The 17,096-nt window shown below is 33.9% G+C and overlaps 1 protein-coding gene across 2 annotated transcripts in view; it reads left to right on the top strand.

The window, feature by feature from the left end:
- LOC126886907 (DNA damage-regulated autophagy modulator protein 1-like) overlaps window positions 1–17,096 on the top strand; it is a 110,952-nt gene that overhangs the window by 37,671 nt on the left and 56,185 nt on the right. The window lies entirely within an intron of this gene.

Here is a 17,096-nt window from a genome sequence, read left to right as displayed (position 1 = left end):
CTCTGCCAGGAATTATCGTCCATTCTCTAGCTTCTCGTGGACTAAAATGGACCAAAATGAAACAAACAATCTAAAAAAGAACGAGGAGCTTCAGTCAGTCGGAAACTAGGAAACTACATCTCTTTACAGATGTTACTCCCAGAAATGCAAAGCAACTATTGTATCACCATCATTTGATCTTAGCTTGTCCACTGCTGGACACAGATCTCCCTCATAATTTTCCATCTATTTCAACGTTTTGGATCATTAGTCCAACGTGTTGGTGGACGACCTCTGCTTCGGTAGGCATCATCTCTTGGTCTTCATTCCAGTATCCGCTTTGTCCATCTCTTATACCTCATTTGAGCCACGTGACCTGCCCAGTTCAATTTCAGTGTTGCTTTTCTGTCTGCCGCATCAGCCACTTCTGATGTTTGTCGTAGCTGGCGGTTTGGGACCTTGTTTCGTAGTGAAACGCCCAGCCCAACATAGCCCTTCATCGCACTTTGAGACACACTGATCTTTCAAACCATTCTCCTATTGTATAGTAGTCATGAAAATCGCGATAAAGCTCAGTAAACAAAGTTTAAAAAGTTTTAACAATTGATTATTAGCGGTGCAGCGGAGTATAACTCCTAGACCAAACAGAGGCTTTATACAGGTCAAACGAGACATTTATCTATAAAATATTGTTATGATCTGCTTTCTCTTACTTTTATATTAATTAGTATTTATTTAATTAATTATTCAATTGTCGCAAATCATACATAAAAATTAAGAAAAATCTCATGGTGCATTTTTATCATACAAAAAAATAACTAAATTATCTTAGGTTATACTTATCCTTTCTCGTGGTTTCAGTATTTCTTCGTTGATCCTTATCGGGATAAAATAGGAAAAGGAAATAAATAGAAATACCATAAATAAGCACATACAAATATCTTTTATTATCAAAAGCAATACTCTGAAAATTTATCAATTAAATCCTGTACCACATAAATTAATTTTAATTCAACAAATATTTATCGGTTTGTTCTTGATACCATTGATAAAACAAGCTAAACAAACAAATTTGGGTATTCGCAAAACTACTTATACTTCCTATTAAATTTTTGAAATGTTGGAATCTTAGTTCATATGCTTTTACGCAAAAAAATTAACTTCTGAACATAAAGAAAATCTATCACATAAGTTATTGAGTGACCTTTTGATTCACACACAATGATGTCTCCTCTTGACCCAAACAGCTCTTCCTTGTTGATTATGTTAGGCTACCCGTCAAGGCCCTCTCCGTTCTCAGCATCAATCCAGCAGCATACCAGCAACTATTTCTCCAAAACACGAGCCATGGCCTCTTTTAACCAGTACTCGTTCAAAAAACTCCAAAATCCTCTCCTCTCTCTCTCTCTCACAATAACAATCTCCTGAGACTCAAGTATCTTTTTTACTTGGTGTCACAAATGATTTTAATAACTATAGTTCTTGTAACTTACTCTCTTGGACTTTACAGAATCAAAGAGGTATTTCTTCTCAATTTGATCTGTCTCTCGTTCCACTTTTCAGCTACACTCCTCACCATCAAACAACCACTAGTACTTGCTTCTCAACTACTCACGAAAACTTTGACTGCTCTTGTCGGATGCCGGTCACACAATAATCTCCTTTTCCAAAATATCTGAACATTCACCCTTCTCTCATCCCCATTCCACTTTTTTCATTCAAAAAACCCATGCATCCTTTCAAACAAATACTTCTACTCATCATAATTACTTTTCGGGAATTCTACAAATTAACTTGGGGCTTGAACAAAGATACTTAAAATTCCAACTTTCTCTACCTTATTTTTCTAAATATAATAATTATCTGTGGCTTTTGGCCTCGCAAGTAACAAAGCAAACGTTTTAAAATTATCATTCTGAAACAAATTGTCTATTCATATCACTTTATTTACTAATGTCTTTAATTTTTCAGGGAAAACTCATTAAGGATAAACCCACTGCTTAAAAACTAACTTATAATAAATAGTTACAAATCAATATACAGGGTGTATCAAATTTATGTGCCCGCGTTATATTAAAAAAAATAAAATTTTTATTCTATCTTTGATTGACAAAATGATACAAAATAATATATTATATAACCTTTGATCATGTCGGTGTTAATAAAATTTTCTAGCACCTATTACCCGTCTTAATTTACCACGTTTATATCGGTTTGGACAATCAATAACTAAATGATCATTATATGTCTGAACATTAAAAAATAGAACTTTTATTTTAGCTTTTCATCTAATCATCAATGACTTTAAATAGTTACTTTCTCAAGACAGTTTTTGTCACAATTTTATATTTCTGTGTTAAACACGTGGCACTACAGGTGCTAAAAATTTAAAAATTCGACAAATAAAATAAGCATTATATTAAAACATATAATTTATCAAAAATGAATAACTATTTTCAATTTTTTTTTTAGTCCAGCACTCATCTGTTTTGAGATGGATGTTGAGAGGTGACTCAAATTTTTTTGCAGAAGTTGCTTGAAAATAACTTAAATAATAATATTTTGAGTTATCCTCCCACTCAAAATAGTCCGGAACATTGTTTAAATAATCAAAATGTTAAAATATGAAGGAAAAATTCGATTTTTTTATTGGTTTTTGATTATAACTTTAAATCTGTTCATTTCTGAGAAAAGTTGTACTGACATAAAAGTTGCGTAATTAAATTTACTACAATACAGAACTGGTTAAAACTTTAGGAAATAGTCACCCTTGTTGCAAAATAGCAATAATTGCGAAAAAAAAACATACAAAAATAAGTATTCGCATTTTACGTTTTTTAACCATTTACGCTACACTTAGGACCTTCATATTTTACCCAGAAAAACTTTATTACATAATAAAACAACACTGTAAATTTCATTAACATAGGTTTAATAGATTTTGCAAAATAAATTTTGCAATACAGCTTTCGCAAAAAAATCAGTTTTTTAAAATGTTGCAGGACTGAAAATAAAGCAGATAGCAAGTTGAAGTTTTTTTGCTTATAGAAATGTGCTGTACCTTTCATTTGTAATTTACAAAATTAAAATCGATTAATTACCGCGGTGTCAGGAAATTTTTTAAATAAAGATTAATTTTTGGTGCTACGCGCAGGACAGCGGTGTTCGATTCACACAAGTTGATTTCCACCAAAATTTCTTCCAATCTTTATCTAATATATTATTTTCTTACTCTATATTTTGTTGTATTTTAATATTTTAATTCCACAAAAATCAAACTAATTTTACTATTGTTTGTGAAATATTGTTTAAACAATTGCATATGTTTAAAAATAATAAACTTTTATTCTCTAAGTTAAAATATATGAGCAAAGAAAGCTTTTGCTAAAAAAAGTGTTATTTCAAAAGATAGAGTATGTGTTTTCATTTTGCAATAAGCAAATTTATTTATTTATATCGAAATGTAATAAAAATTAAAATGTATCAATCATTATCAAAGGTCATTGGAATGCCCAATCAGAGCAAACTATCCGCTGTCCTGCGCGTAGCACCAATAACTAATGTTTATTTAAAAAAAATTCCTGACGGCGTGGTAGTTAATCGATTTTAATTTTGCAAATTGGAAATGAAAGTTACAGTACACTTCTATACGCAAAAAAAATTTCAACTTGCTATCTGCTTTATTTTCAGTCCTGTAACATTTTGAAAAAATGAATTTTTTTTGCGAAAGCTGGATTGCAAAATTTATTTTGCAAAATCTATTACACCGATCTTAATGAAATTTTTATTATTGTTTACTGTATCATTAAGTTTTTCTGAGTGGAATATAAAAGTCCTAAGTGTAGCATAAATGCTTGAAAAACGTAAAATGCGAATACTTGTTTTTGTACGGTTTTTTCGCAATTATTGATGTTTTGCAACAAGGGTGACTATTTTTTAAATTTTTAAATAATTCTGTATTGTAGGAAATTTAATTACGCAACTTTTATCTTAGTACAACTTTTCTCGGAAATGAATACTTTTAAAATTATAATTAAAAAACGAAGAAAAAAATCGAATATTTCCTTCATTTTTTGACATTTTAATTATTTAAACAATGTTCCGGACCTTTTTGAGAGGGAGGATAACTCAAATATTATTATTTGAGTTATTTTCAAGCAATTTCTGCAAAAAAATTTGAGTCACCTCTCAACGTCCAAATGTACTAATATTTTTACAGATGCGCCCTAGTCTATTTATATAATTTAGCTTAAAACCTTGAGTTAAAATAGTACTACACAGTGAGGACGTTTAGGTTGGAATAAATTAATTTTGGAGATAAATCTCGAAACAGGTCCGTTTTTACTTTTAAATTATTATTTTTTGGCATACATATCATACTATTGATGTCATCTCCCTGGGTATGATAAGGTACCTAATCGAAGATTATTTTTAAATGACAATAGGGGTCGTGTGCTAGCTCGTTACAAGGGTTATGTAATTCTCTATTCAGTAATACAAACATTAGCATAATTAATTTTACAGGGTGGCCAAAAATAATTTCTGAATTAAATTAATTTACGCTACAAGATGCATGTATAAATATAATTTCATTAGGTCAAAATACATTTTGCTGCTGTCAGAAAATATGTTTATTTAACAAGCAAACATTACTTTTCGCCTAAATTAATTATTCAAACTGGTAAAAACCAGGTGGGGCAGCTTTAACTTTGAATATAAACGAAAAACAAATTTATTTGTTAAATAAACATTTTTTCTCTGTCTTGTGATAGCAGTAAAATGTATTTTGAATTAAATAAATTATATACATTATTGTGTTTGTCTGAATTAATTTAATAAAAATTTTTTTGCACACTCTGTATCAATGGTTATATTACATTAATAAATAAGGAATTAAACAACCTTCCAAGTAACCTATCACCTAACCTAAGCTATCACACGACCCCTACTCTCAATACAAAAAATTATTGATTACGTCATCACGCCTAGATGGATGACGTCACTAGTATGATATACAGGGTGCCCATAAACTCTACCGACAAACGAAAACAGGAGATTCTTCAGATAATTTTAAGACAATTTAGCTCAATTCACCTAGTCCAAAAATACTTGCTAGGGGAGCTAGAGATCTATGAAAATGGCGTCTTTTAATTAGTTTTTCTTAGATACCTCCAAAACTTTAATACTCGCTTTAATTTAGAAAAACCAAGATCGGTACGTATATTTATGTTCCAGAGATAAATCGATTCCATCCATTGTGTATACCTAGTACCGATCATAGGCGTCCGTTTTGGGTAGGGCAACGGCTATTTTATAACATAACTTTTTTGTCTTTAACTCTTAAGCATTTTTGACACCAGATTATTAATTTATGAGGTATTCTTGTACTAAAACGTACTCTTGTTTTAAGTCGGTAGGACACACGTTTTTCTAGAAAAATCTATTTGAAAATTTTTAGTTTTTGAATTTGAAAAAACAAATTGAAAAAAATTTTCATAAAAAAAAACAGTGTATCTTACCAACTTAAAGCAAGAGTAACTTTTAGTACTAGAATACCTCATAACTTAATAATAATCTAGAGTCAAAACTGCTTAAAAATTAAAGACAACAATCTTAGGCTACCAAATTACCGTTGTCCTATCCAAAACAGACGCATATGACCCATACTAGAAATTCGCAATTAATGAAATTGATTCATCTCTAAAATATAAATGAACGTACCAGTTTTCGGATTTCTAAATAGTTTTTTTTTTTATTTTTTTTTTGAAAATTCAAAACAAGAAAAATATTGACTTAAAACAAGAGTACCTTTTAATTGTATAATACCTCACAATTTAATAATCCATAGTCAAAAATGCTTAAAAATTAAAGATAAAACAGTTATGCGATAAAATAACTGTTTCCCTACCCAAAACGGACGCCTATGACCGGTACTAGAAATTCACAATGCATGGAATCGATTTACCTCTGGAAGATAAATATGTGTAGCAGTTTTCGTTTTTCTCAATAAAAGCGTTCTGGAGTTATTTAATAAAAACTAATTACAAGACGCCATCTTCAAAGAGCTCTAGCTCCCTTAGGAAGCATTTTCGAAATTGTCAGATTAAGATAAGGTAAGTTAAGGACATGCAAAATAGTGTATATTTCAAAAATCTAACGATTTGGGGGCGCAAGAAATGGGCGAGTTAAAAATTGTCTCAAAAAAGCGAATAATTCGCGAAATGAACATTAGATCGGAAAACTAAAAAATACGTGTTCAATATTTTCAAAAATCTATCGAATGATACCAAACGTGACCCCCACGGGGAGGGGTGGGGTAAATTTAAAATTTTAAATACAAATACCGCGATATTTTGCAAAATAAAGATTAGACCCAAAAACTGCGAAATAAACTTAATCAATATTTTTGAAAACTCTATCGAACGGTACCAAACACGACCCCCACGGAGGTGGGGTGGGGGTACTTCAAAATCTTAAATAGGAGCCCCAAATTTTCATTCCAGATTTGGATTCTTTACGTAAAAATAAGCAACTTTTATTCGAAGCATTTTTTCAAATTATGGATAGACGGCACTATAATCAGAAAAAACGATTGTTGGAAATGGAAAATTAAATTAAAAATGGAAAGTCCCCACTAAAATGGAAAACTTTACTTAACTTTTTTTGGTTTCAGGACCTACTCTTTACAACCCAATAGGTCCCTCAAGCTCTCGAGTGACTGCACGTTTAGCATACTTCGCTCCCCTACTATAAATACAGAATGCGGCAAAATAAACAGTACTGAAATGGATATTGAAATGTTTATGATTATTATTTATGGAGGGGAGCAAAGTATGTTAAATGTGCAGTCACTTGAGCGTTATGGGGACCTGTTGGGTTGTGAAGAGTAGTGAAACCTCTAGACTCTGGGTATAGAGATTTTTGAAGAGAAGAACTGAATAAAGATGGGTAAAATAAATGATAAGAGATTTAAGACAAAAGAAGAGGGGCTTAGCTCAGAAGGAAAAAAAATCAAAAGGGCAGAGAGACACTAAATCTCAAGTATGAGTATTCGGGCTAGCTTCCATACACCGAATATTGGCTTTAGAGATATGAGAAGAAAATTTGGTAATGAAATGATAGTAACTAGGAAGGAAATGAGACTGTTAATACAAAAATGGAAGGAAAATAGATAAGAATGCTAGAGATAAAATAATATCGAGTTACAACAAAGAAAGAAGAAGGAAAAAAGGGCGCCAACTCGAACGAACAACTCGGCTCTCAGAACCAAGAAGTTGGACAGGTTCGAGATTTTGAAGTAACGAACAATGGGAACTCTATGACACTGGTTACAACCACCTGAAATACAAAATACTAAATACTGATCTTGTCTTGCTATGTTATATACTGGTAATACAGACTGAAATAAAACACCAACCTTAATACATACAAATATATTAATAATAAATGTTAAATACTAACAATTTACATATAACGCAACGTAATAACAGTGATAGTGGATGGGGAAAAGATCAAATAGGACCGCAAAGGCCACTTAACAAGCAATTATCCACTATCACTGGCCAAGCAAAGGTATTAAAATCAAAATCCAAAGCAAAAGTCCGTCAGAATAGCACTAAGTCCTTACAACTAAAAAGTTAGTAATTATTTCCTAAATTGAACTACGCTAGAGTGAGATCCACAACAAGAACGCTACGGTTACCAAAAATAATAAAGATCTCACCTAGCAAAAACACTAATAAATAAATATATAATGAGTTATATAAATGAGTTATATAAATGAGTGATATAAATGAGTTGTATAAATGAGTTGGTCAGTTACTCTTTATATACAATGTAAAAACCTACAAGACATATTCCCTATTTGAAATCCGCGACAAACCTTTAACGACCCCTTCCCTATCAAATTTTTAAGCTACAATTATTATTTATAATGATTATTGAACAAGACCTAATTTTATTTATTGGAAACTACTACTTCTATTAAATTAAAAAAAAACCAACGACCTAAAACCCTATCTATCAAGAAATATGTACCTAGTTTACCTCAATTGTATGCATACAAGAAGTTTACAGTGCAAGCAACTATAGAGTACCCAAAATATGTAAATAATAAGATTAAACAACTTATCTTAACCACAAGTCCTATTTAAAAAGGTCCAGATAGGAATGAATTTCCTCTTGGCACGGCAAAAACTAGTGGGCTGCTGTGGTGATAAATCCAATCCTGGATGTTGTGAAATAGGTACTATCCAATCCAATCAAAAGTAACTCTAGGGGTAACCCATACCCTAGCTGCTTACAGTAACTGGCACATATTTATATGATGGCACATTAAATGATGATACAATCTATATAAATTGACTAGGCTAAGTGTCTATGTGACAAGTAGCTACGGGACGGAATCTAAAATAAATTTTATCAATTTAATTACATTATTTATAACACTATGTGTAGACAGCACAGGGTCACTGCACTGGAAACCAAAACAAAAAAACTCAGGTTAGGTATACATATGTCATGTCAAACTGAAACTAATTCAAATCCTCAAATCAGACATGGCAGGGACATGCGCATGACATGTCTGATATTCGTTAAAACTTTTTTATATTATTACCTCAAAAAAACCTAGAGCAAAAAGTCTAATGAGAAATTGGAATTTAACTTTAGCACTAAAACATATGGCCTTGACTGTTCCTTTGCAAATGGAAACGAATATCCTTACCGTAATATAACTTATAATGTGACATTTAAATTATTTCTTAACTGAAATTAATATCTACAGATAACGAACGAGATATCTAGGATGGTGAATTTGATTTTATAATGAAGAAATAAAGAGAAATATATCAATATACTCACTTGAGCAAAGCAACACATCGGCGGTATTATAACCTTTTTCCTTTCTTGTAAATAAGTCTCCAGATATAACTACTGCTTGATTTTTATTAGTATGGGTTATTGGCTGATGTTCGAGGTCTTTTAGTTATATATTTTCCCAATTTTGCCCAAACTCCGTCACCTAAGTAATGACGATGTGTTGCCTCTTTCTGAGTTCGTGACCAACTAAACTAGAAATCGACAATCATCGATTTTCTTTCTATTGGCGCGCCTGTGCACCGAAAAATCGTAGTTGGATCTTCGCGGGCGTCACCCAAGGATTTTGTAGAGGGGTATATTTTAATCCAATTTTAATTAAATTAATTTAATTAGTAGCGTGATCGCTACATTCTCCCTCTTCTCCAGCAAAAAAAGGAAAACTCTACAAGTTTCCTTTTTTTTTTTATTTTCCAAAACTAACTGACGCTAGGCGAACCTGAGGATGGACACGGTAAAGGAGAAACGTTGTGGTATAAAACCATAATTTTGGTAGGCTCAACAGCCATACTATTTGCTGAGGAGACAACAAAAATCAGGACGAAGTCATACAGACAGTATAGAGGCCACGCGAGATATCTTTAATGGTACTTGCAGAAAGTATAGAACATAGAAGGGATGTGTAACTAACCGACATACGTAACTGACTGACATAAGTTATTCAACAAGATAATTTACTTTAATTTAGTAAAACCAAAGATAGAGAAAAACAAATAATTACGCGTTAATCACTAACATTCTAAATATAATTATACAACCTTATAGAGTAAGTTAACTCTTAACACTACTTACTATCTACATTCTCAAGTGATTAAAATTATGATTAAAACTAAATTACAGGTGTGTATTAACAACCCTTAACACAATATAACTAAGAACCATAAACAACAATTAACCTAAACGCATCCTATTAACTTTACCCAACATTGACACTAGAGCGAACAAATTCTATTAATCACCCCAGAATTCAATGAGGGACTAATTCATTAGGACCAGTTAAAACTACATTACTACAAACCTAAACATATATGATATGGTTCCGGATATCAACATCTAAAACTCAAGGTAAAAGATAATTCATAACGTCTACTTGCTTTTGTAGCGATAGGAAGACACAATCTAGGTAAAGATACTAGCAAGCGCACTATACGCATAGTATAGGGTATGCTAAAAGGTAAAGATACTGGCAAGCCCGCATCTACTCGTGGTAGAGGGTATGCACAAAAGGTAAAAGGTAATAAAAATCCTAACTGTAATACCTAAACTGTACTATTGACGTGGTCCAATTCTTTACTCACGACAAGAACAGAGAAGGACAGATTCTTAGGACTTTAAAATAATCAAGATAAAGATAAGATATACATTCAATCAAGATATAGATAAGAGATAAACTCATCAAGGTAAAGGTACGAGATAAACTCAAACTAAAGGTAAAGATAAACTCACTTCAGGTAAAGGTAAAGATAAACTCACATCTACCTTTTCATATTTAAGGCAGAAGAACATCTACTAACATAATGCTCAGTAGGGAGACAAATAAGGTAACTCACATACTCACATTCACTAATCCAAGCAAGTGGTAGAGACAGGTAACCAAACTTACGGTAATAAGATATGTTAAAACTCAAATCATTTAAAAGATAACAGCATAGGAGATGACAACCAAGTTAAACAGACTGACTTACTGCTGAATATCAGAACGATCCAATTCTACATGACACATTCTAATTTCAACCTAAGAGATACTCTAGGAACAACTTATAGATATTAATATATTTTTGAGCCAAGTGAAGTGCCCAAGTCCAGGGTGATCAGTCCTGAACCCACGCTAAACCCTGACACAGTAAGTAAGTGAATGCATAAGCTTTATGGCCATGGTCCACGAGCTCATGCAACCGTCAATCAAAGAAAATATTATAGAAACGGTTTCCTAACTATCCCTATAAATATCTATCTAACCCAGAATTCAAGATGGGGAAAATTACCATTATCCATCCTGCACTCCTATGATATATAGTTTGGACTTTCAAGAGACAACCAACAGCAAAATGAACAAGTCCAACATTAAGATAAGATAATATAAGATAAAATAAGATAAAAGGCATAACAACAGATGTTAACCAGGTAAACAAAATAGATAAACAGATCATAAATAACAAACTGGCCCTCACAATTTAATCTTCATCTGAAGATGAACCATCTGAATTGTCAGACAAGTTATGTGGACCTACAGTCTTATCCTCAAGTAAATCTTTGACATGAAACCTTCCTAGTTTCCTGCCGGTGGACGTTTCCTTCAACTCATAAATCAAAGGGGAGATAACCTTAATAACAGTGCAAGGTATGTATTTTTGACACAACTTGGCAGATTGGAAATTCACTTTATCTGACTTGACAAAATTTTTCTTCAGAACGGAATCTCCGACTCTGAACGATAAGGCTCGCTTTCTCAGGTCATAACGGCACTTATTTCTGTCATAAGATGCTTTCAAACGTTTGCGAACATCCACATATATGTCAGGAAGATGCTGAATATCTTCTAAGCGGTGTAACTTATCTGATATTGCAGGAAAATTAGTGGCATTTTCTGAGATTTTACCAAAATAATCACCAGAAAGAGGAACATGACGACCAAACATTAAGTATGATGGAGGACATTTGGTTATTTCGTGAGAAGAAGTCCTGATAGCTTGTACTATAGAGTGGATATGAGTATCCCAAGCTCTCTGATCAGGAAATGAATATGATCTTAAAGCAGTAACGATAGATTTGTTTACTCTTTCAGTATGATTAATTTGAGGATGATAGTTCGCATTGTACCAGATCTTTTGTACATTATATTTAGACATGAGATCACGAAAAGCCTTGGCTGTGAACTGGGGTCCATTATCGCAAGACACGATCTGTGGAACACCATAAATTAGGAAAACTTCATTCTCTAGATACTTGATAATGGCTGAAGTAGTTGCTTTAGACATAGTATGCACCAAAGGAAATTTTGTAAAGTAATCAACAACTACTAAGGCATATTGAGCACCTTTATACGACCTAGGATAAGGACCAATAAGATCTAAAGATATAAGTTGGAATGGAAAATCAATCCGTCGATAACTACCCATTAAACCTGGTTGGGGAAGATTTGTCGACTTACACGTAGCACAAATTTTGCATCGAGCGAGATAACTACGAATAGTCTGACGCATCTTCGGCCAGTAATACAGTTCAGATATACGACAGTAAGTTTTGTAGAAGCCAAAATGAGCTGCAGTAGGATGGTCATGAAAGGTGGCCAAAACCTCTGCTCTATTTGCTGTTGGAACGACTATCTTCCATTCCGACATTCCAGTAAGGGCATCCATAGAACTTAACACATGTTTATACAACACACCATGCTCAACTTTAAAATCAGGAAATTTACCTGGAACATTCTGGACATCATACAACATTTTTCGATACCAGTCATCTGGTTGTAAAGTAGATAAATCTAACAAGTTAATATCAAAAGTTCTAGATAGTGCATCAGCGACTACTACACCTGCAGCTTTACGATGAACAATTTTATAATCATATTGTGCCAATTTTAAAATCCACCTAGCCAAACGAGGAGATGGGTTCTTCATACTCTGTAACCACACCAAACTACTATGGTCAGTTATGACCGTAAACGAACGACCTTCCAGAAAATATCTGAAATGCTCAATACCAGTAATTATAGCTAACAACTCTTTTTCGGTTGTAGTATAATTTTTCTGGGCTTTGTTTAATTTCCTGCTTGTATAGGCTATAGGGTGTTCCTCTCCATCTACAATTTGATAGAGTACACCACCAGATGCTGTGTTTGAACAATCAGTCATTAAATAGAAAGGCTTAGTGAAATCTGGGGCTACCATAACTGGGGAGTTGGTGAGAGCCTCCTTGATTTTAATGAAAGCTTCATTAGCTTCAGGAGTCCACACAATGTTTTCTCCCTTTTTCCTATTTTGAAGCAAATCAGTGATAGGGGACAACAAGGTAGAATAAGACTTAACAAACTTTTTATAATAGCCCACCATTCCTAACAATCGACGGACCTGGGTGGTATTTTTAGGCACAGGAAAATCACGAATAGCTGACACCTTGTCAGGGTCAGTATGTAAGCCATGAGAATCTACAACATATCCTAAAAACTTAATAGAATCACGACAAAAGCTGCTTTTATCTAAGTTAATAGTCAAATTTGCATCTTTGAGACGCTGAAACAACTGTTGCAATACAGAGATATGAGTGTCGAAATCAGGAGTAATGACTAGAATATCATCAAGATAATATTGACAATAGGGATCTAAAGCAGGACCTATTACCAAATCCATTAATCTACACATAGTCTGGGGAGCAGACACCAGACCAAAAGGCATTGTAGTAAACTGGTACAATCCTTTGCCACTTACTGCAAAAGCCGTAAGTTTCTTACTCTCTTCGCTTAATGGGATCTGTAGAAATGCCTTCTTTAAGTCGATGGATGAAATGTATTTAGCATTTTGTAGCTTGGTGAGGATGATATCTATACGAGGTATAGGATAGGCATCCCTATTCATCGTAATGCTGTTAAGTTTACGTCCGTCAAAACAGACACGAAAAGTCCCATCCTTCTTCTTTGTCATCCATAAGGGACTACAAAAGCTGGACGAGCTCTGCTCGATAATACCAAGCTTAAGCATTTCATCCACCTCCTTAACTAAGCTCTCATGCCAGGCTTGAGGCAATGGATACTGGTATTGTCTGAAGGGCTTAGACGAACCCACATCAATGTGATGTTCGATGAGATGAGTTCTGCCTAACTGATTCTTCGAAGAGATAGAAGAGAAGGATCTGATGACATTATTCAACTGCTCTAACTCCTGAGCATTAAGTCTACTCATATCTTTACCTGCATCAACGCAAGAGATATTAAAAGAAGAGACAGATAACGAAAATTCAGAAAAATTCAATTCACTATTAAAAGTTTTCAGAAAATCCATCCCTAGGATAACTGAATTCTTAACAGAAGGTATAACAAAAAATGTAATCATCCTTTTACATGAACTAACAGAAATCTCAGTTGTGAACTGACCTAAAATTGGTTGGACCTGACCATCAGCTGTAGTCACTTGCAAACTCTCATCCATTCCTATCTTAACATTAGAATTCTGGAGAAATTCCAGACCTAAAGAACCTAAAATAGAGATATTGGACCCTGTGTCCAGTAAAGCTAAACAAGAATGTCCTAAGATAGATATTTCAAGGTATGGACGATTATCCTTGTTTTTTCTAACTAATAATGAATTAATGTCAATATCAATGAGGGAAGATAAGGGATTACTTGGAGAAACTACAGAAGAATCACAAAGGACATGGTCAACTAACGTCCTCTTTTCGGTTGGTATCTGCCGTTCCGTGGTCTTTTGTCTTTCGGTGGAGGTTGGGATGTTTGGGTGGTTGAGGCATGGGCCTCCTGACTCGAGAAACTGCTTCCTGGGTTTTGAGGATTTTCTAGGGTATTCCCTGTATTTTGATGAGGAGTGGGAGCCAGGGGAGACGACCCACCCCTTCTGTCGTTTCCCGAACAGAATTCGCACTCAAACTTACGGACTCCTTGATGTCCACACCCATAGCAAAACAACCCTCTCGGTTCAGAACAGTCAAAATACCCATGTCCTGGCTGACGACAATTCCAACAGGTAATTCTGGAGTTAAAAGTAGCGACATTACCAGACCGGGAATAATTTGGCCTACCAGAATAGGAAGATTCCTGATTTCTGAAATTTGACCGACTTGGGACACTAGATATAGGTTCAGAAGACCACGACAAAACTTCTTCTAACCTCTTACATTTTTCTGTAAGATCAGCAATCGAGAGAATGTCAGTGAGTGCCAGACTAGGATGATAAGACGGCAACAAATTTTTCTTAATGATTCTCACTATATGGGACTCAGAAAGAGGGACTTCCAAACGTTTACACAAACTGACAACTTCATTGATGAAGATGGTAACTTTCTCCTGGGGAGCTTGTTTCCGGGATTTAATTTCGTCTAATAAGTTGTCTTCATAGTTGTAAGGAAGAAAATCAGACTTAAGTTTGGCAACTAACTCTTGCCATGAAGTAAAACTACCTCGATTATTGAGGTACCAAGTAAAGGCTGAATCCTTAAAAAGATCACCTGCTGATGAAAAGCACTCATCTTCACTGTTCCCACGCGCTAGACGCAGACATTCTATTTTCTCTAAGAAACTAACAACATTTTCATTCGAACCACCAGAAAAATGTACACCCCATTTATGAATTGGAGCTGACTTAAAGAAAGGAAATGAATTAACCGAAACACTAGGGTTATGAGGAGTGGAGTGAGCCTGTGGAGTTACTTTAAACTCAAGTTCTCCTTCCAGATTAAGTATCTTGAAGTTAAGAGACTTCTTGGTGGCATCCTCTTCCTCGGTTACTGACTCTAACAAATGAACCCTACCTGAAACATGACCTAAACGGGAAGTCAAGCGACCATATAAAACATCACTATGGGAGCCAACAAAAGAGCTAATTTGGGTCTTCCAATCTGCAAGGGTAGCTTCTATTTCACGGACCTCATCACTAAAATTTAGTTGGAAAGCTGACAGAACAGCATGACTCCGATTTGCTGAAGCTTGCTTTAACGCACCTGTCAAAACGATAACTTTAGCCCTATCAGTAGTTAGCGATGGATCAGCTAACTGACGAATTTTCAACTCGTAATCCAATTCAGGGGTTGACAGATGTTCTGCATTAAAAGATGCCATTACACACCACTGGGAAGTAAACACGAGAATGAGATAAAATGTAAGTAGGTAAAGTTTAACTTACTCTCTGTCCTCAAGTTAATGTTCTGAGTCGATACCTATACCAGCAATGTTTATTTGTTTGGTCCAGTCGTGAAATCCGATGAAATGTACTGCTACACTCCCGATAAACCTAAAATTGAATAATACTTTTAATTCAAGGTAGTGATTCACTATTAATGCTACTCCGGACTTGTAAACATCGATGAGATTGTTAAATTCAAGATATTTAAATTTTTAATTTTAATTTAATTTATTATTAATACCAAAATAGTTCTTTAACCAATCAAAACAAAGCGATTTATTCAGTCAACACAGTATACTATAGCAAAACAAGTTTATACAAGATATAGATATAAGATAATCTCCAAAAAAAACCAAATTGAAGTACAACACTGAACGTTAAAGTGAGAATCTAAAAACACAATCACTGAAATCACCAAGATAAAACCAAAAGTTAAAGAAAATATTTTTACAGCCAAAAATGTAAAAGAAGCCACACGTTGGGTCTAGCCAATTGAAACCTCTAGACTCTGGGTATAGAGATTTTTGAAGAGAAGAACTGAATAAAGATGGGTAAAATAAATGATAAGAGATTTAAGACAAAAGAAGAGGTGCTTAGCTCAGAAGGAAAAAAAATCAAAAGGGCAGAGAGACACTAAATCTCAAGTATGAGTATTCGGGCTAGCTTCCATACACCGAATATTGGCTTTAGAGATATGAGAAGAAAATTTGGTAATGAAATGATAGTAACTAGGAAGGAAATGAGACTGTTAATACAAAAATGGAAGGAAAATAGATAAGAATGCTAGAGATAAAATAATATCGAGTTACAACAAAGAAAGAAGAAGGAAAAAAGGGCGCCAACTCGAACGAACAACTCGGCTCTCAGAACCAAGAAGTTGGACAGGTTCGAGATTTTGAAGTAACGAACAATGGGAACTCTATGACACTGGTTACAACCACCTGAAATACAAAATACTAAATACTGATCTTGTCTTGCTATGTTATATACTGGTAATACAGACTGAAATAAAACACCAACCTTAATACATACAAATATATTAATAATAAATGTTAAATACTAACAATTTACATATAACGCAACGTAATAACAGTGATAGTGGATGGGGAAAAGATCAAATAGGACCGCAAAGGCCACTTAACAAGCAATTATCCACTATCACTGGCCAAGCAAAGGTATTAAAATCAAAATCCAAAGCAAAAGTCCGTCAGAATAGCACTAAGTCCTTACAACTAAAAAGTTAGTAATTATTTCCTAAATTGAACTACGCTAGAGTGAGATCCACAACAAGAACGCTACGGTTACCAAAAATAATAAAGATCTCACCTAGCAAAAACACTAATAAATAAATATATAATGAGTTATATAAATGAGTTATATAAATGAGTG

Source organism: Diabrotica virgifera, chromosome 6 (assembly GCF_917563875.1).
Source record: "Diabrotica virgifera virgifera chromosome 6, PGI_DIABVI_V3a".
Classification (NCBI taxonomy): domain Eukaryota; kingdom Metazoa; phylum Arthropoda; class Insecta; order Coleoptera; family Chrysomelidae; genus Diabrotica; species Diabrotica virgifera.
This window is presented reverse-complemented; position numbering and strand designations above follow the sequence as displayed.